A 21,877-nucleotide genomic window follows, 5' to 3' on the forward strand; every position below is an offset into this window, starting at 1 on the left:
GAAGCACTCTCCTTTCTGATTAACTCCTCTCTCCTCCTCTTTCTTCTCAGGCACCAACGATATGGGAAGAGGCACATGCTTAGATATCTCAGTTTAAACAACATTGTTGACACGTTTTGTTGCTGCGGATCGATCTCTTTTCAACACGTGTGCATTTAAACAGCCTGGATCTCAGATTGAAGACTTAAACAGGATGTTTCCCAGCCGTCCTTGGACCGATTTTAACCATTTAAAAACTCAGAGAAATGTCGAAATTTCAATCTTTCCATGGGAAGCCACTCTGCTTTGTCAAACGCACTCCAGAGAGTGTCAGCTCTACAGTTTCGCTGCACACCACGCCCCCTCAGACTAAAAAAGCAAAACGCAATAATATATATGAAATGTCCAGATTGTGACTTTTCACAAGTTTTTGATCATCATTTATTTCACTTCTGTTCATCACAGAGCTACCAAAATCACACATAAGGTGTATTTGAGTGTCCAGTTTCGTAACAAATAAATAAAAAATGCAAAAATCTGTTTTTTGGCACTCAATGTGTTAGCAACTAACAAAGATATACTTCCTGGTTCATAAAACCTGCCTACACTCCAGTCACAATGTGGTACGGGGAAATCATCAGTCCTATACTTGTCATTGGTGCTTTGATATGGCTGAATGTGTTTCACTGTTTTGCCATAGGGACTGTTTCTGGTTCACTTACATTAAAGCAGCTCCTCTTTCGTTTGCAAATGCATGTAGCGTGTTTGACAGTTGGCATTTATGCAGCCGTACCCTGTGAAGTGCTGCTCAGAGTCAGACATGCTAAATGCATTTGAGTTGTTGGCAGTGCATTGTGGGAGCTGACAGACAGCAGGCTGAATGAACATGGCAGAGAGGAGACAGACATGGAGGGGAGAGGGAGAATGTTAATGGCACTTTGGTTAACCACACAATCATCATTCAAGCATCGCCTCCTCTGAAGGGTAAAGAGAGACTTGGAGCTGTACCACTATTTACGATCCTGTCCTAATCAACAGAACCAGCACATGTTCGCTAAACAAGAAGTGGTAGTACCTTTAAATTGAGACTAAACTCTTTAGTGTTGCTGGTCTGTGTTGCTCCTTAGCACAAACTATTTTCTGGTCACTTAAAAACATTATATATTTGACACGGCCAAGTCCGACCAGGTCTTGATCAAGACCAAATCAGGAAGAAGTCAGGAAGAAGAATCACAAGAAGTGGGGCTAAAATGGGCTGAAAGTGGCTTAAATTATATCCAATCTTGTTAAACATTGTCTAAAAATGAAAAGTACTACAAAAGCGTGGACGATGACCTCAAAACTCAAAATAATGATTATTTAAAAAAAACAAAGTCAGTAATCGCAGATGGCCAACAAGTGCCAACTGAAAATGAGATAAGACTTTTTTTTTTTTATCTCACAAAGAAGAAATTAAGTTGGTACAACAGGACTAATGTGCTGTCAAAGAAAAACAAAGGTAATGTGCAAACAAGTAATAGTAAATAAAGGTAATTTATGTTCAATGAATAAAACCTTTTTCTTTTAAAGGGGAAGAAACTTAAATAGTCCAATAAGAACAGAATATAAAATATAAGAATGTAAGAAATGTGCAAAGTTCACAGTCATGAGTGTGACTGATGGCAGGCATTAGCAAATAAAGAGGTCTTTGCACATACATTACTATTCACCTTATTCTGGAAGTTCGCGTGGGCGACGCCATGAATTGTGCCCGCCCCTTTTCTCCAATCAGTTAACATGGGACTGGAGAAGTCCACATAAAATCAGTTACTACACGGAAACAAAGCCGTTTTTCGGCCGCGCTGAGAAACGGTGCAGTGTTGACCTGTTGGTGCAAATGAACATTGGACATTTTACACAAATCAACAAGATACAACAAAGCAAAAAGTGTCAAAAGTGGGCGGGACAAAATAAGGTGAATGCAGTAGAATAGTACAGACAAGCAGAAGTACCACCAGCAGTTTACTTTGAGAACCATTGTGAATCAAATAATTTCTCACAAAAAAAAAGCCCAACAAATTTGAATAAAGGCAGTGTGTTTAAGGACAGCTTCTGTTGGGTTCACTGCACTTTGACTTTTTGTGATCATGGGCCAGATCTTGTGCCTGGTGCAAGGACAGGCCTGCTCCACTGGCACAGTTAAATAGCAGCCTCACATTCTTTTCCTCGTTTACATCAAGCTGCCTCATGTTCTTTCTTTAGCATTACGGGCGACCAAAACAGCAGCACATGTTCACCCCTCACTGCCCCACCATCCCTCTCCCTTCCCCTCGCAGAGTCTGGTTGGAGGAAAAAGGTTGTTCTACATATGCGTGCCCACTACAGCCCATTTAATGCACCAGGTCTGGCTCTCCAAGATCTCACAGTGAGCTCTTACTAAGTGCAAAACCTTAGGCTATAGTCTGCGTTTAGAAACACAAGATCAGGCCCTATGACGTAAGAGGATGAACTATTCATTAGCCATTTTTAATTGATGATGATGTTGCTGAAGCATGTGGTTTCCCATGTTACAGAGTGTTATGTCATTAAGTCACAGTTCGCGTGCAGCTCTGCACTGCACTTAATGAAGCGTACACGATCTGCTTTTACTTACATTAACCAAGTGTTTTTTAATGTGGAGGGTCATAGCCACGCACTTAAAACCTCATCTATGACGAGCAAAGTGGTTCTTCACTATGGTGTAGTTTGGGGTTATCGCGTGTCAGCTCCCACTCCCTACGGTCACGTCCTGCCGTCCCTGCATCCGTCTCTGCAGTAAAGCAACGCGCTTCCATGACACTTTAAGAGTCGCCTGGATCTCCATCGCAATTTAAAAAGCAGAGGTCCACTCGCAAATCTTGTGCCGACAGCTGCCGTAAACTACACCATGGAGGGATTTAAAGAAATGGCTGCATAATCAAATTTTAAACAGAGAGAGAGGGGGGAGAGAGAGACAAAGGCTGGTCAACGGGGCGTGGGACTGACGAGACAGAGAGAGAGGGATGTGGCGGTACAGCGCCGAGCCTAATTGCACTGCGGAGATGAACAGCCAGATATTTGCCTTTGTATCATAACGTTTAATGGCTCAATTCAGGACAGTAAAACGTCTCACTCTAGGCTTAATAAATCCTTATTATAAGCTCACTGTGCGGCTTTGCATTTATCTCAGATTTCAAAGAGTGATGCTGAGCTTTGAGGATGGGAGTAAGTGGAGTGAAAAAAGGAACGTCGACAGAAAACATAATGATATACTGAGGATAAATCTGTCCACTAACAACAATAATACACTCATAACACACTCCTTATACACGTGCTTATCTCCTCACCTTTAGCTCAAGATCAGATGGGCAAAACACTATGTGGCAATTAAAAAAATCCCACTGGGAACATTCAAATTCAACACAAAAAGGCTCAACTCAGGGTATTGACCTTCTTGTTGCTGTGCCACTGACGTCTACATTACCATCAACTTGGGGGTTGTATTGCAGCCAGTGGCACAGGGAACATGTCATGGGCAGAACAAAGAATGGATTACAGTGATTTCCAAAGAATTCTGATGGGAAACGTAACAACATCTGTGAAAAAGTTTCATTTCGATCGTAAACACACATCAAGAACCACGATGGACGACCTCAAGAGGCCTTCACAGTCTCCTCACCTGGACATCACTGAAGATCTGTGATAGGCCTCCAAAGAGCAGTGCATGCCAGACAGCCCAGAAATATCTTCATTCTTGAAGACTGTTGTAAGGTAGGAAAGGCAACATTTCCCTCAAAAGACTCGAGCTGAAAGACTCTTGGCTCTGAGAAAGGCTAAGATATCACTTTGAAACTTCTGCTGTTGGTTACTGGCATAAATATGAAAAAAAATGTGTTGCAAGTTTTCTGTCATTTTCTGTGTTGATATAAAAATGAGGTGTTTTATGCCTAAAAATGCCCAAAATGTTGCATTTTTCCGGTGACAAAAACTGAACAATGGACTGAGCCAGATTGAAATTTATGGTTTATTTTGTTGACATATTAGTTACAAAGACTTTTACAGAGGGGATTTTGGACATCTTGTTTAGTTTTAAAATAAACGGTTTTATAGGGAAAAAATCTGTAAAAAATGTTTTAAATTTGTCCTTGTTTTTTAACAATGAAAACTCAATAAATCAGGTTAGGAATTAGATGTTAAAAATTCCCTCTGAATAAATCTTCCAAATATTGTTCAATCCAAGGGTGGAACATTCGAAATCTGTTGGAGCGACTGACATCGAGATGTTGTTGCCCCAATGAGAGAAAAATGCCTTTTGAGGAAATGGCCCTTGAAATTACAATTTCTCATATAACTCTATGGAGAAACATTCAATCAGTGCAATATGCAATATTTAAATATGTTTTTGTAAAGATTGGGTAATTATTAGTTCCAGGTGAAAGTTTATATGTTCAGAGACCAATGTGGCCAAAAACCTGAAAACTGAAAAAATCTGTGTCTCCCCTTAAAGCTGTGATATTTGCCATATTAGGGGACTATGATGTTTAGTATAGTATATAGTATAGATTTCCTTTTGTATTATTTTGAAAATATAAAAGATGAAAACAAAACCTGTTGGGTTTTTTATATGATATCGGAATGTCTCATCAGTAACTTCATGCCTTTGGAGATTTCCTCATCTTCCCCTTGGTTCATTGTTCACATTAATAGAAATCTTAATCTGGGGGGCTCACCTTCCACTTAAAGCAGTACTAAGTAACTTGTTTACCTCAATAAGTCCTTCTGGCGGTATTACAAGTGTTAATGGGATGATTGGGGCGTCTTTCATCTTCCCCTGGTGTCTCTTGCCAGAAAACCACAATTGCAGCTTTCCCTGCACCGGGTCGGAGTCACCAATACACACTAATGGTGCATCCACACCAAACGCAGCCGGCGCCTGCAAAGAGTCAGGTTTACTTTAAAATGCATGGAGGATGTGCCTCGAGGGGGCGTCAAGAGGTCCCGCAGCGCGTCATGTGCCTCCTGTGCGGCACGTTTTGAAGCTTTTCGCACTTGGTGAGCTTTTGGGAAATGTTGAACTTTTTGGAGAAATTCGCGAGCGTCGACCAATCAGGAGCTCTCCCCAACAGTGACCTACGTTGTAGCTGAGCCACCGGGGCAGATCCACAGATGTAAACAAGTCAAGGATGTTTAGCTTCATTGTGAACCGAAGCTACAGCAGCTCTGGGACTTTTACAAAGACACACATCAGTGTTTCCTTTATCTTTAACACCCTGGATTAAAAGCAGCGAGAAAGAAAATTTCAGTGGCTGAGTCTGCGCTGGGAATGTGTTTGGGCCTCGAGGATGCCTGTTGTAGCATTACCACCGAAGAAAGCTAATGCTAAGCTACACCTCTGGTCCTCACGTGAAAACGAGAAATATGCACAAATAAAGTCAATAAACCCACCATCTACATAAAGAACAATGATCACACACTGAGCTGGGCTGGCTGATGTTGTAGTTTATTACACACATCATCTACAATTAGCTCCGTGAGAAAACCATAGCTTGTTAGCTTAGTTAGCTTGCATTGAGCTCCGGTTTTCGCTCATGAAAACAAGCATTATGCACTAATAACGTCAATGAAGCCGTAACGACATAGAGCAGGCTTTATGCCGATCATACACTGAGCCGACCTTCACACATTTGAGGTCTATTGCAGACTTTTAATCAACAATGAACTGTACCAGGTATTTTTCAGGCAACAGCTACTTCCAAGATGGCTACGAACAGACTCTGAGCTGCTGCACGGTGACACTCGGTGACATTTGTGACAAGCGTCTGACTTCAGAAAGCACAAGCGTCCAACTACGGGCTTTAGGCGAGTTTTTGACGCCCAAAACGCCTTTGGTGTAGACGCAGCATAATGGACTCACGAAGAAGAAGCTAACAGCCTAACAGGCAAAGCTAACTGCGGGCTAGCGCCACTTAAACAGTATTTACAGCCAAGTTTGTGTGAAAAAAAATGATCTCCATTGTGTAATTGGATGAACAATATCCCTCTGTCCCTTTGTCTTTTCTGTCAGCGTAGTATTTACTCTCACGGACAATTAATGAGTAAAAAAACGTAACATGCTACGACGCCTGCAGTGGCGCTTATGGCCTCTAGGGGCATGAGTTACTTAGTTTAGTTTAGTTTAGTTTATTTGTTCATTTGAGCAGTTAAAATTCTGCTCAAAAGGAGTGGGCCGAAGCAAAAGCTTATAGACGCCCACCCCGAAATCATTACAATAAAAGTGTATATCACAACAATAGTACCAAAGAACATATTACAAGGTACTAGAGCCTTGGAACACAGCATGCACACACATGAACACAATGTACCCGTCTGTGATTTAACACATTATAATACAATGATACATTAAGCAACATCATAATTGGACTTGCCTCCTTAGCAAGGAACCTGTTACATTTCAAAGCGGACCACCCTTACAAAGCACTTTAAGGGAATGTTCATGTAATAAACAGAATTTAGCAGAAGAGAAGCGCAGCACAACTACAACAACAGTCTCGTTACATATACAATGTTTGGTACAAAGCAAGTTACAAACGGCGAACAATTGTCAGTCGAATGGTCATCAATGTCATCAATCAATGCCAATGAATTATGTAATAAGTAGTAAGTATTTAAGCCCTGCATAGTGTAGTGCGTTAAAAAGCCAGGGTGTCGAGCGGGCTAGTTGAAGAGGGCGTTAGCTCCCCATCAACAAACCCCCACCCAGCTGCCCTAACATCTGTTTTTTTTTTTTTTTTTTAAGAAGATGTTCCTGTACTGTGAGGTGCATTAAAAGACGAGGTATTTAGGTACTTAGTATTGCTTAAATAACATTTTAAAAGTCACACCATGGAAAGGTAAATTGCCACAACAAAAGGATGATATAAGACGGCAACAGAGAGGGCAACAACAATTACAGGCTAAATGTCCTCAAAACGACAGCGAAGCCAGTATATGACAGATCAAGAACTTTTGTCTGCGATTTAAAACTCCTGAACTAATGATCGCCTCTGCAAACTTTTGGAAAGTTAACAACCAGCAGGAAATCTTTGCAAAGCAGCAGCAAATGTGTGCCATAAAACCATGGCTTTCTTTCATGGCGGTGCATCTAAAGCTGATCCGTCTTAATCTCCTTCATCTCTCCCCCGTGGTCTGCTCCCCTCGGGCCTCGCCCTGGGCCGCTCTGATGCCGCTCCCGGTCCTGCTCCTCCCTTCCACAAACAGCGTGTCCTGAGGCGCCTCTTTAACCAATCACCGCCCTCCGCACGAATCAGCGTTCACTTCCTCAAACTTATGCAGATCAGCGCTGCGGGCCACGTTTCCCCATCGCTGTTGGTTTTGTGGACAACGGTTTTAGGCGAGATGAACAACTCTGTCGGCACAAATTTCCTTCCATGCAGCTGAAGTTCTTTACGAGATCCAGAAGAACGGCGTTTCCCCACAGAGATATGCAACAAATGTTCCTGCACATTATGAAACATTGTCAACCTGCTTCATTAAATCTTCTTCTTTTTTCCTCTCTTATTCTAAAATGGAGACAGCCGTACATTCAATATAACATAATGAATTAAGGCGGAGGGCAGGGGTAGAAATATACAAACTGAAAATCTACTTATCTCTGACCTGATCATATACATAGATTTTTGGAATTATGTCCCTAAACCTTTCAAATTAATCTCAGGGCCCATATTACTAAGGGCCGATATACAAATATATATATTTTTAACAATATCGATTATTGATAAAATGCCGATATCTCCAGAACCGAAAGTGATAGAGGCTCAGTCAGAGCTTTAAAATGAGTCCTCCCACAACTCCCAAGGCCTCTGGAGGGGAGAAACATCAGTGAAAATTGGTCACAAGTTTGTACCTATTGCACGTATTTTATGTTGTAGCCTTTTGCGTGTAATTTCGGAACCATAAGATCCTCCATGTTAAGAGATACATGGGGATGCAGTCTGGAATTGTGCAATTAGAATCTTGCTGACTCCGGCCAAACCAAAACGAGCCAATCATAGCACGGGAGGCGGGACTTAATGGTGCGTCATCCTCCGTGTTAGGATTTCCCATCAACCAGTGCTCCTCCTGTAACCAAAACAGTGAAGATGGCGGCCGCGACACAGCGATCTTTTACCAGTGCCATTTCGTCTGTGTTCAATGAGCTGGACTTGTCCTTGAACAGAAGCTGCTCTGAGGACTTTCACCGGAACATGGATACAAACAATCATGGCGGAGGACGTGAAAGCAAAGCGTAAGCTGCTGTGTTTGATTGGTTCATTCTCGTTCAAACTGCGTCGTTAGCTCCGCCTCCAATTACGTCCTATTACCACAATTCCAGACTGTCTTCATTTATGTATCTGTAAATAAAGTCAGTCTGGCTTTATACCAGGCTAACGAGTCAGAGACTTGCTGTTTTATTTTTTATTTTTTTTGGGGGGGATCTACTGATTTTTGACAAGCTCTCCACAAAACATATGTCCTGAATAAATCAGCTCTATGCCCCTGATGCAGCGCCCCCTGCTGTCGCCGCATCATACACAGGATTAGACATAAATACTGTATATATATATATATATATATATATATATATATATATATATATATATATATACAGTATTTATGTCTATATATATATATATATATATATATATATATATATATATATATATATATATACAGTGAATACAGTGAGGGGGGGGAAGTATTTGGTCAGCTTCACATAGACATTCTATTGGATTTTGGCCAAATACTTTTTTCCCCACTGTATATATATATATATATATATATATATATATATATATATATATATATATATATATATATAGCAGTGCCTATCCCCAAAATCCCCAACCTGAGAAAAATCCACATCGATCGACCTCTAGATATATTTCTATATCTTTCTATGATTGAAACCTTTCCTATAATAATATACTGTATGTTTAACTAAAGGCTATTTGAGAGGTTCAAAACAAATTACATCATATAAATATCATTACATTATTAGCCATATATATCGGCTATCGGCCAACCCCCCTCATGTCGGTCACGCCTTAATTAATATTTCGACAGCAAGTCCTTTCCCCTGACCAACACCACATCATTGTCTTTAAATGTTGTTACAACTTACAGACCGAGAAGAAGATTTTGTTTCATTTGTACAGATTCTTACAGCGATATTAACCACAAAGTTAAATAAACAAGCATAGGTTTTAGCTTTGTCTCACACCTTTATTTACACTTCATGCAGCTCTGTCTCACAGAGAAGAAAAATAGTTTTGAGTCTATAATTGTGTAGAGTAATTACATTTGCAGTAAAAAGTACCATCTCTTGTGATGGTATTTTCAAGTTCAACAAGTGAGTTGACGGCCACAAAAAATTGATCTGAGGGCCACATTTGACCCCGGGCCGCACTTTGGGCACCGCTGTGTTAGAACTAGGTCTATTATCGACATGGTCCGAAATGTTTTGTCCATTGACCTTCAGTTACGTGTGAAAAACTTCCGGCCTTGCACTCCACTCTTGTATTTTCCAAAACGGCTTCTTTCTCAAACTTGGCCTTCTCTCATGCTGAGATTCCGACACACAATATTGATTTTCTTCTCCTTTTATAGTCATTTCTGAACATTGAAATAGAAAAAAACATTGATGTTCATGCTTTGAAGTCTGTATTGCTCTGTTTACAAAAGCTCTCCCAAAAAGATCTTGGATTCAATTAGAGGAAAACAATGTGTCTTTGAAAGATTGTGGATTAGTTTTTTTTAAATAATTTTATTTTAATTTAAAAATGTGAAAATTAAGTATTTTCCTCCCCCGACATGTTCCAGCCATGTCCTAATATGTAGAATGAGCTCAGACCTGTTCACCACAACTGCCTCTAAAATCCTGCACTGTCACTCAAAAAGGTGTTACTTCGGGTCTGAATTGCCGTCATGCACGAGCTTAATATAGAGGGTGCAGTTACACGTATAACCTGAGGTGGCAGTAGTGAGCATGAATTGGCGAACTTGCATCTAGCCCCTTTAAGCACGGAATTAATGGGATATTTCAGGATTTTTGACATAGGGCCTCAATTCCTAGTTATCCAGGGTGTTGCTGATTTCTGGAGATTTTTGTTTGTTATTCAAGCAGTTCTTATGTTTGAAGAGTTTCGTGGCGCTAGGCTAATGCAAGGCTAGCGCATGTCTATGGTATCAGCTAGCCTGCATTAAAAACAGTCTGACCCGCTCCACAGAGCACCTGAGGCAAGTCACTTATAACACCAGACTAACCATATAAATGTCTGAGTGATAAATGTATTTATTATTTATTTATTTATTTATTTATTTATTTATTTATTTATTTATTTATTTAATCATGTAATTTTAACCATTTTGCATTTAAAATACCTTATATTTGAGCAGCATCAGCTTCGTGGTTGTATAAGCTACGCAGCGGCGGAGTGATCTGCTAGAAAATAGTCCCTCAAAATGCGATCATTCATGTGATGCAGGTCAGTTATATTCCAAAAATTGTTCTATCGACACAGACATTTATATGGTTAGTCTGGTGTTATAAGTGATTTGCTTCAGGTGCTCTGTGGAGCGGGTCACACTGTTTGTAATGCAGGCTAGCTGATACCATAGAAATGCGCTAGCCTTGCACTAGCCTAGCGCCACGAAACTCCTCAAACATAAGAACTGCACTAATTACAACAACAAAAATATCTCCAGAAATCAGCAACACTCTGGATAACTAGGAAATAAGGCCCTATGTCAAAAATCCTGAAACATCCCTTTAATATAGAAGGTGCAGTTACACTCATGACCTGAGGTGGCAGTAGTGAGTATAAAATGCCAAACTTGCATCTAGCCCCTTTAAGTCACTAAGAAAACAGGTCCAGGTCAGAGACTGGAGTTCTACATCTCAGAACAGACATACCACGGAATTAAATCTATTTTATGATATTGATATATTGTTCTTGTTGTCATGATCTTGTTTTTGTTTTGATTTATTGGAGGACGGACGGAGTGTGTGGGATTTTTCTTGCTTTTTGTACATATTTGTGTTGGTTGCAGAGGTTGCATAGCTTTGTGTCATATCATTTCAGCCAAAGACATTTATTCCTTGCATGTACCTTATAAGGCAAGGCAACTTTATTTATACCACACATTTCGTACACAATGCGCCACAACAGTTAGTGTTGGCCCCGCGCTGGTTACCGTGGTGATGTGGCTCTGTAGCGGAGCCCGGGGCCACATTAGTCACGGCTCTCGTCTCTTAAGGCTGGTTAACCATTTAGCGCTGCATCTCGTTAGTCGCTGCTCACTTAAAGTAGGCCAGATCAGAGCGGCGTGATCAGCGCTCACATCTGCACCGGCTGGGGGAAAGAGTCTGGTCTGTGCTTCTAAATGAGCTTCCTGTAGGGTCTGCTTTTGAAGGAAGTTCAATATAGTTGTGTCAATGTACAAAGTGCATATGATGATGAGAATTAATGCTTTTGCCCCGGAGCTTCGTTGCAACTTATCATGTTCAAATACTAAAGGGCTTCGAGATTAAGATATAAAGCATCAAGGCTAAAGATTTACCTGGTTTAAGTCTGTAGTATTTGAAATGTTGTCAACTGGACTGGGTTGGTTGAGTCGAGGTCGTTCTTGCTCTTGTGGTCAGAAAGTGAGACTAGTAAAACACAAGCTAGAGGTCTTTTTGAGCGTGTTTACCAGTCTTACACTGCCTGACCAAAAACGAAAGTCGCCACACATAAAAAGCGATCACACACTCTAAATATTTCATTTGACCGCCTTTAGCTTTGACTACAGACTACGGGCTAGAAAGCACATATTTGTTTGTTCCATAGTTAAAAGTGCATTCAAGATTCAAGATTTTTCATTTGTCAAACCATGTGAATGGTTTGAAATCATGTTTCTCTCATCCTTGATTGTGGAGCGGGGGGAGGGGGAAGAGGGGTGGGAGGGAGGGTAAGGAGTTCAGCTTCCCGATGGCCCTGTGTACGAAGCTGTTCCTCGGTCGACAGGAACTGACCCGTAGATTCCGCAGTCTCCACCCTGAAGGCATCACCTTGAAGAGACTGTGTGATGGTGCGAAGGGTCCCTGGCGATTCTGACGGCTTTGCGGGTGAGACGGGTGGAGTATATGTCCTTAATAGAGGGGAGAGGGGCTCCACAGATCTTCTCCGCTGCTCTCACGATGCACTAGAGGCTCCTTGGGCAGGAGGCAGTGCTGGTGCCGTGCCACACAGTGATGGAGCTGGTCAGGATGCTCTCTATAGTCCCTTTGTAGAAGAACCACACAGTGATGGAGCTGGTCAGGATGCTCTCTATAGTCCCTCTGTAGAAGAACCACACAGTGATGGAGCTGGTCAGGACGCTCTCTATAGTCTCTCTGTAGAAGAACCACACAGTGATGGAGCTGGTCAGGATGCTCTCTATAGTCCCTCTGTAGAAGAACCACACAGTGATGGAGCTGGTCAGGGTGCTCTCTATAGTCCCTCTGTAGAAGAACCACACAGTGATGGAGCTGGTCAGGATGCTCTCTATAGTCCCTCTGTAGAAGAACCACACAGTGATGGAGCTGGTCAGGATGCTCTCTATAGTCCCTCTATAGAAGTTGCACATTACAGAGGCTGGGCTCTGGCTCTTCTCAACTTGCGGAGAAAGTCGAGAAGAGCTTATCCACAAAATCTACTCAAATTAGGCTGTGTTTTGTTTTATGGGGTTAACATTAGCATGTTATGCTTGTTTGTTTGTTTGTTTGTTTGTTTGCTTGTTTGCTTGTTTGCTTGTTTGTTTGTTTGTATGCTTTATTGCCCCATAGGGAAATTTTTCCTCTGCATTTAACCTATCCTTCGATGCCACTGAGGCGACCTGTAAGGAGCAGTGGTCGACGGCAGTGCAGCGCCCGGGGACCCATCTCCATGATGTGGAGCCAGGCTGATGGTCAGAATCACCTGGCTGGAGGATTCTCCTATTGCACATGTTTTTAGTGGTAAGTGGAGGTGCTAGCCGCTGCGCTACCGTGCTGCCCAAAACATTAGCATGTTTTGTTTTCTCATTGTGCTGAGTTTAGATGTAGTCTATAGCTCTTCTATGATCACCAAATACGTGCACAACGATAGTGCCCAAGCACCTGCGCGACAGGCACATGATGAATATAATGTTGGGCTGGGTCAAGCGGTGGCGTTGCTTTAATAAGCTTCTGCAATGTCAAAAGATCCAGGGTTGCAGACTTTTTTCACCAAGGTCTTGTATTGATTGACCACTGTGCAAAGCCTGCTCCAGCACATCCCAAAGATTCGCAGTGGGGTAAAGATCTGGACTCTGGCATTGTCATCTTGGAATATGCCTGTGTCATCAGGGAAGAAGAAATCCATGAAGCCGATATTTTATTCATTTATTTATTTATTTTGGTCAGGCAGTCGATCTTCTGACCACAGGAGCAAGAAGAAGTTTCCGAAAATACATCCTCAACTCAATTAACTCGGTCCAGTTCACAATATTTAAACATCTCTATTACGATGGATAATTTGTGGTCAACTGAGCACTTACACCATAGATATAATAATATACAAGAGATAGCCGGTTAACCACTCAGCCCCATTGATAGTAATGATCCCGTGTGGTCTGTGAAATTAACAAGGATGCTCAATCTCCTCCTACGAAGCCTGTTCCTTAAAAGGGCAGGAGAGGTCGCCGATATCTCTGACCAAGACAGAACAACAGTTAGCATCAGTCGATCTTTAAATCTGTGGAAGAAAGCTCTTACTCAGCCGTTTTTTTTTTGACCCACTTTGGCAATTGTCCCTAGATTTACCCATGGGAGTTCAGTCCACTCTGCTAGAACTGTGTCGTCGAAGAGACCATCGGCGCAGATTGGCAGATTTCCGTGAGTCGGTGCTTACAGTATGAGAGCGTGGGTGAGTGAACAATGCACTTTGTATCTTGGAAGGCTTTGTTTTGTCTTCCCCTCGCCGCTTGTTCGCTGCGACTGTCAGTCAAGCCTTATTTAGACGCCCCTGCCTGGCTGATTGGCACAACCGCGATGCATCACTAATCACCTGCCGCGGTGTGTAAGCAACTCTCCGGCTGTTTGACCCAACGGCCCCCCCCTTTCCAGTCAGCCACGCAGCTCGAAGCCTCCGCTGCCACTCACTCCCCTGTGCTTCTCGGTCCGAGTCCCTATTATGAAGCTGCTTTAAATAAAATCTTTGAACGGCCTTGGTCTGAGTCTCTGCTCAGTGCAAGGAGGTGCTTGCGTTTATGGATGTGGTCTGAGAGCCCATTAGTGTCAGCTTGCCCCAAGGCACCCATATCCGTCGGCGCATCGCTGCTTCAGAAGTCACGTTCGAGGAGGGAATCAGTCTTGGACCCAATACAACATTGCTCCAGTCCCTTCATATCTAAAACAAACAAACAAACAAACAAAAAACAGGCATAATACTGATAGGCGCAATCGGGTTTCTGACATTAAACTCTGCTCAAGACGGAACGATATCCAAAGCAGACAAAGCAGCACCCTGACGCGCTCCTCGCCACAGAACTGTGAGAACACTGTTAATAACCAGCAACACCACGAACAGATCCGACTGTGTGAGTTTTACATTATCGCCTCTGAACAGTCACGCGAACTCCTACGGCTGCAGCGGGAATAGGAAGTGCAAGTTTCATTAAGATACAAGAGAAACTCATCAGTTTAAGGGCCGCGCGGTATGTTCAGGGTGCAGTGTGCAATAATTAAGGCAATGTGTTGTATTAACCTGGATATTATGCCTTATTCTAATCCCATGAGCTCCTGTACACGTCACTTATAATTGTTTTGATGCAAAGAATGGAGCACATAAACCTTTAATTGTAGTTTCTGTATGCTCACAAAATACTCGTAAGGCTAGTAAGAAATGAAATACCAATGGCAATGCTACAAAAGCAGATGCCCAAAGTGTGACACCTGCGACCTGAGTGTGCAATTCTGTTTTTGCTGTTGTTGTTTTATTTGTACTTTGAAGATTTTCCCTAAACATCTTGCCGTTTTGTGGTGTTTTTGTCTTGAAGCTAACACTAAATAAAAATAAAACAGCACCAAGATTTTGAACGAGCCGCTCAAAAGCTAATCAGCCCGTCTTATAAATACTCTATAGCAGTGTTAATTTTGACAATATATTTTAATTTAGTTTTAGTCTTTTGACAAAAATGTAATTCAATTTTAGTCTAGTTTTAGTCAAAAAAATATGTTAAATTTTAGTCTAGTTTTAGTCGACTAAAATTGCAAGTAAATTTAGTCGACTAAATTTAAGACGAATTTAGTCGACTTTGCATTGATAATATTCATTATAATCATATTTAATCTTGTTCCTCTGCTTCATGGAGCTGCTCCACATGAACAAAGCTCAGAGCTGATCCTTTGGCAGTGAATTTGCATGATCTGAGGCTCTTTCAGACGGTCAATAAAAGTTTGGATGATTTTAGTCTCTCCTTTTCATTTTTATTTAGTCTTATTTTAGTCGACTAAAATATCTGAACATTTAGTCATAGTTTTAGTCTCATGAAAAACTTTTAATTTAGTCTTAGTCCAATTTTAGTCGTCAAAAATAACACCTTGACTAAAATTAAGACTAAATAGTTTAGTCGACGAAATGAACACTGCTCTATAGACTTACATGGCTGCTCAATCTCCTCCTGCAGCCTGTTCCTTAAAAGGGCAAAAAGGCAAGAAGGAGCCTCCACAGAGCTCTGCAGTCAGTGCACTGTAAATGCTTTCACTATAGGGAGATCTGAAGTCCCATTAGAATCCTCTCTACTAAGTGTCTTTTGGAGTCGCCCCTGGCCACAAGGGGATGGTATTACAGCAATGTCACCATTAGAAGTAGAGCTGGAAATCTTTGCCCGAATCCGTCGGGACGCGACGGGTTTGGGTCAGGTCAGCTTCAAGAATTATTTTTTATTTTTATTAATGTCAATAGTATTTCTAATAAAAATCTAGCTATAGGCTTAGACTATTGGATACACAATGATTATACTTAGTCCTACGGCGCTGGGAGGGAGGGATTGGGCGCACGATGTGATTGTTGTCACGTTTAAGCAGCATGGCCAGGGCCAGGCACCTTTGATACCGGTGCTACACAGAGAACATCCCTACTCTCTCTTTATCTCAAGACAGCGTTTAACTAACAGAGGATAAATAAGCAGTTTGGTTCCTGTTTGTGTGTAAAAAGTATGTTTATGAACAAGGAGGAGGAGGAGAGCGAGACTTCAGGAGGGACACTGACAGCCAGTGCTGCTGCTGCGTAACCTGCCTGCCCCACACACCATGCACGTCTCCTGGCCTTAGCCATCCGTAAACTCCGCTCAATTAGAATTTCCCTACATGTTACGTCTGGGTCTGATTTCAGTGGCCGCGTTACATCGGTTGAATTTCAACCTACCATTCAGCGAGCGGGGGAGGCGGGGCTTGTAGGTGACGTCAAGCATTTGCTGGTTGTAGTCTGGCAATGGCGGCTGATTTTTTTGGGACCAGGACCGATTAGAAGCGCGTTCCTTGCCTATTGTTTTTTTAATACTAGCCGTTAGCCCTGAGATAAAAAAAAAAAGAAGACCTACCTCAATGAATGTGTTTACATCCAACGTAATGTTTTAAACACGTAGCCAGTGACTTCCCATCAGCATCATCATCTGTCATGATGTTTTCTTGAACTATTCGTTGATTTGTTTAAGACTTTGCTGATCTGAATCACGTGTCATTCGCCTGCATGGAGCCTATCTGATGTGTACAGTACTCTGACAGAAAGCCACACGTAAATGTTACATACGATGGCTAGTTTTTTGCCCCTGAACCATCAAAACAGAAAGAATTGGGCCCAACATAAATCGGTCAAATAGTTTGTCAACATAAAAATAATTGCATTTTTTTTTCTTCTTCTTTTTTCAGCCTGCATTGCTACATTGATAATGGCTGATTTAAAATACATAGAATCTCATTGCTAATTGTACATCATTTTCAATAACGTCAGTCTGAATAACCAACAAACCACAGTCAATAACTCCATAATTGTGCGAATAGGTATTTAACAAAGATTTTTTTTGTCTCTCCTTTAGTGTGAACGCAGAGCGGCCTTGAAAACAGACTGTATAGGCTAAGAATAACTGCGAGGCTCGGCAGTGTGTGTGTGTGTGTGTGTGTGTGTGAGAGAACGCTCGTGCAGGCGCCAAACCCGACAATGGCATTAGCAGCTGTGTTAGCAGATAAATGATCTATCCCCACTGCAGCGCGTGCATAACACCAGCGAGCTGTGAAAGGGGGCCATTAGGAGACAAGCATCACTCACACGCCACTGTTCGACATATTCTCGACATACCCTCTGATGAAGTGCTCCCGTCACTAACGCGCAAATTAACTCTATCTGCATTCGATTACGCGCGGTTTTAATGTCGTTACACTTGTGACAAAGCAACACAATTGAGTTTGGCGTCCGACGGGAAGAGGGGGAATGTATCACGGTGAAATATGCATGTGCAAGTATCGTCTGACAATGTGGATATAAATAACTGATGGCGTGTTTGATATGGAAACGAGCTCCGCAGAGACGCGAGGATAAGGAGGAAGATTTTCATTCATTTTTGCAAATTATTTACCGGCATAGCAAGAATATTTGATTCTCTCTCTTCTTTTGTTTACTGTGACCTGTTTAAATTAAGACGACTTGACGCGAATATAGGGCTGGGTAAAAGGTTCCTACTTGGTACCGACCGAAAAGCTCCGGTAGGAGGCGGTATCGGAACCTTTTTTTTTTCTGTGCTAATTACTTTTTCTCTCCAGACGTCAATAAATGATCACACACTGAACCCCACTGAGTCTGAAAAAGCCTGAACTCATGAGCAGCTTCAGCGCAAATGCAGATGTTTTGTTAAAGAGGGGGTATTATGCTTTTTTCAGTCACATAGCACCAGTCTATATCACACTACAATGATGACGAAACCTTCTGTTGGTCTGTAAATGCAGTAAATTAGAATAACTGCCTTGTATAAAATTGCTCTCTCAAAATGGCTGTAGTGAATGTCTTGAAATAGGCCTCTGTCTCTTTAAGAACCTCCGACCCTTTCCGACACGCCCCCTCCACACGCTGTCTGTGGCATCAGTGGGGAGGGGGTTCTGCTGAGGAGCAGTGGTTGGTTACTCGGCTGGTGACGAAAGCACGGAGGCGTCTCCAGGAGGTGGGGGCGTTCCTAGGAGGACTCAGGCAAACCTATCCCTAAAATGGCCGCCATCAGAGTTTTTACAGATTACTCAAAAATATGTGAATGTGCCAAGGCAACACTTCAGGCATGTTTTTAATGAGGGAATGACATAATAACATGATGTAGAGCCTGAAAAAGTCGATGTTGCATAACACCCCCCCTTTAAAGCGAAGCAAAGCTATAACACTGTAGTCCAGGGGTAGGCAACGTCAGGCCCGGGGGCCAAATCCGGCCCTCCAGCACAGAACCTCTGGCCTCCAAGATGATTCTGAGAAATATTATTATGCAAATAAGCGATCAAATACCTGTTAAAGTACCCTAAAAATGTGAGAAATAGTGTCAGTATTTTAAAAATGTCCTGGCAGAACATCCCACTTGGGCATATTATATAATGTAAAACGGGGATTCTAGACCCAAAAGTGGGTTGCAAGTCTAAAGGGAACTTTTATTCAATATTTTCTATCTGCAACTACATGGGAACACTAACAGAGTTTGTTAATTTCCTCCTCGTTTGTGTCTCATTTTTGTTGCTATTCTGACACTTTTTTAAAAAGAAGCTTTGGTTGTAGCTGAATTGGAGAAAAAATGTGTTTGGTTCAGGTGAGGGTTACAGCAATACTAAGTAACTTGGTTACTTAAATCCTTTCCGCAGTCCTTCAAGGGGTAATACAAGTGTTAATGGGATGATTGGGGGGGTCTCACGAAGAAGAAGCTAACAGGCTAACGAGCAAAGCTATCTGCAGGCTAGCTCCACTTAAACGGTATTTACAGCCAAGATTGAGTGAAAAAAAAATATCTCCATTGTGTAATTGGATGTACAATATCCCTCTCTCTCTTTGTGTTTTCTGTCAGCGTAGTGTTTACTCTCACGGACAATTAATGAGTAAAAAAAACATAACATGCTACGACACCTGCAGTGGCGCTTATGGCCTCCAGGGGCATGAGTTACTTAGTTCTGCTTTAAGAGGTGAGCAACATGGGGCAGAATTGTAACCCCACAAAAACAAAAAAAGCCAATCCCTGAAAGGTGCACAGGTAAGTCCAATTAAACACAGAGGTTTTTTCTATTTAGATACAAAATGTAAAAAAAAAAAAAATGTTATTTCTCGTTTTGTAGTTTTAGTTCCTTCATTTGTTAACATTAAAACATGCTTATAACCATTAAAAATCTCTTGACGGCCCATTCAGTCTAAACGAATAACCGGAGGCAGAGCACTTGTAAAACTAGAAACCAATAAGTCAGAAATCTGCATCCCCTATGTGAAATGACACAGCTCCTACAGAAAGTATTGCATCTGTAAACAATAATAATATGGGAAAAGCTGGACTGGAAAGCCCCTCAGGTTTAATTATAGTCACCAGAGTCTTCTAAAATGTTAAGTAAAATAACCTGACAAGACATTTTCTCATTTGATTCTCCCCGAGCAGGACTGGGTTCATTTAATTAGTAGAATAAATAAGATCCGTGCTGCATTCACAGACAGGGTTTCCAAGCGCGTCAGTGTAAGTGTCTGACCCTGGCCTGGACTCTGGTGGTGGTGAAGTGGAGATGAGAGAGAAGAGTGCACTTACATCAGCACATGAGATGTTATTGGTTTACGAAGCAAAGGCAAAGACATGTAACAGGCTACACTTCAACAACAGCATGTCAATCTCTCACTACGGTCTAAGAAAGTTACCGAGTCGAGAGTTGGACCTGGACAACATCGTACAAATTTGACGCTCACTTGTTTCCCCCCCTTTTCTGAACAAAAGCAGTTGTGTCAAGTGTCTAAAAGTGGAAGGCTTTTGAGCACATCGCTAGCTACTCCCTTGCAACGCCCCCAGTAGAGATGTTGTTGATGTGATTTTAATGTTTGCAGCTCACGCTAAATAAAACACTGTGTAAAAAAGTTATGAGGCAGAGAGCTGAAGACGCAATAGCTCCATCACGTTCGCTTTCTCTTATTATATCATCGAATATACTGTAAAGTATTGTGTGACATGGAAGAAGGCAGATGGAGATATAGATTTTTCTTTTTCAAATAACATGTTTGTGCAAGCTCTCAAGACTCTCCTTACCTGATCAGCCGCCCACTGCTTTTTGTATCCGTTCAGGTAAGTAAGTGCTTCATTTGTCATTGTAAAATTGTACAACGACATGCAGGTGTTGGGTTAGTCCTGAGCCGCTGCGACTGAGTGCGTGTGCCATTGTGGGCCGTCCTGACCAGCATGTCTTTGGAGGTTCGGGGAAGCTGGAGTTCTGCCTTCAGTCTCCTCTGAAACGGTGCACCGCCTCCTGGGTTTGTCCCTGTGCAGGTGTCCTGCACTGGTCAGCTCCTCTTCCTCCTGCGCTGCTTCCTCCAGCAAAAAGTAGGACCGTCTGGAGTTTTATATCGATCCAATGGTATTTTAAGTCTTGAAATACTTAACGAGAATGTATGTGCGTACATGTTGATGCTTCTTTAGAGGATTTTCTTCTTGTTGCCATCTATTGAATGTTTTTTGTCCAAATGTGCATAGATTGAAACAGCCGTCGCACATCTGTGTTGAATTCTCTAGTGTTTGAAATTTGATCCGATTTGCTCATGACTTGTTTCCTTAGAGGTACATCATTGGTACATATTTGTGCGCGACCTTGTAGTGGGCCAGTGGTTGTATGAGTGGTCAGCATGGCGCCTTTATTTTTGGTGAAAAAATAGAAGCAACACATGCCAGAAATACTCTCAGAGGCAAGGGCGTAACTTCCTGAAGGACTGGTGTGGACATGTCCCCATCAATATTTCAGGATGGCCAAGTTGTCCCCACCAACTTCATTCACATTGTGTGATCTTTCACAAAGACTTGACTCAGATGTGGCACTTTAGGCTTGGGAGAGGACGATCGCCATCACAACACTTTTTGTTTCGCGTTGATTGGTCAAATATTTGTGGAAAAATGCATATTTTCAGGTTGCAACGGAGCTTCTGTCTCTTTATGAAGCCTTATGTGAGACGCATTTACGTGTCCGACGGAAACACGCGATGTTTCTAGTTTATTTATGTCGGATGTTTCACTCAACAACGATCAGAAAATAGTCGGTATTTTATTAACAAGTTAAGTGGGAGAGGAGAGCGGCTTCTGTGCCATGTTCTCTGAGCGCAGCAGTGAGGGGAGGGGCAACACGGGGAGTTTAGAGACTGATTTTCACTAATGAAAACAAAACTACAACAAAGAGTCATATTAATATGCCTATGTGACGATGTTTAACAAGTCTAGAGGCATTATCTTAGTGAAAAAAAGCTTTTTTATTCATTTAAATTTTTTGATTTTTTTTTTTTTTGAGGGGGGGGTAAAGTGTCCCCACCAATAGTAACACCAAACCTACGCCCTTGCTCAGAGGGGTAGACGTTGAGGAAATAAATAAAAAAACAGCATTGCACACTCAAGTAGCCGATGTCCAATTTTTAATCAGGATGATAACGTACGTTTCGGCATAGCCTTCATCAGATCATTCTTTTTTCATCTTAAAACCACAATGTGTGCGGAGTGGACCAGCCCAGGTGCTTAGATCTTCTCCAAAGAGTCAAAGGTGCCCATCAATCAGGAAGCCACACCCAGTGCAGAACAGCCATTTTTCTACAAAAAAGAAAAATGATTAAAATATATACAAATATATACAAAGGTC

Source organism: Gobius niger (assembly GCF_951799975.1).
Source record: "Gobius niger genome assembly, chromosome: 17".
NCBI classification, from domain to species: Eukaryota; Metazoa; Chordata; class Actinopteri; order Gobiiformes; family Gobiidae; genus Gobius; species Gobius niger.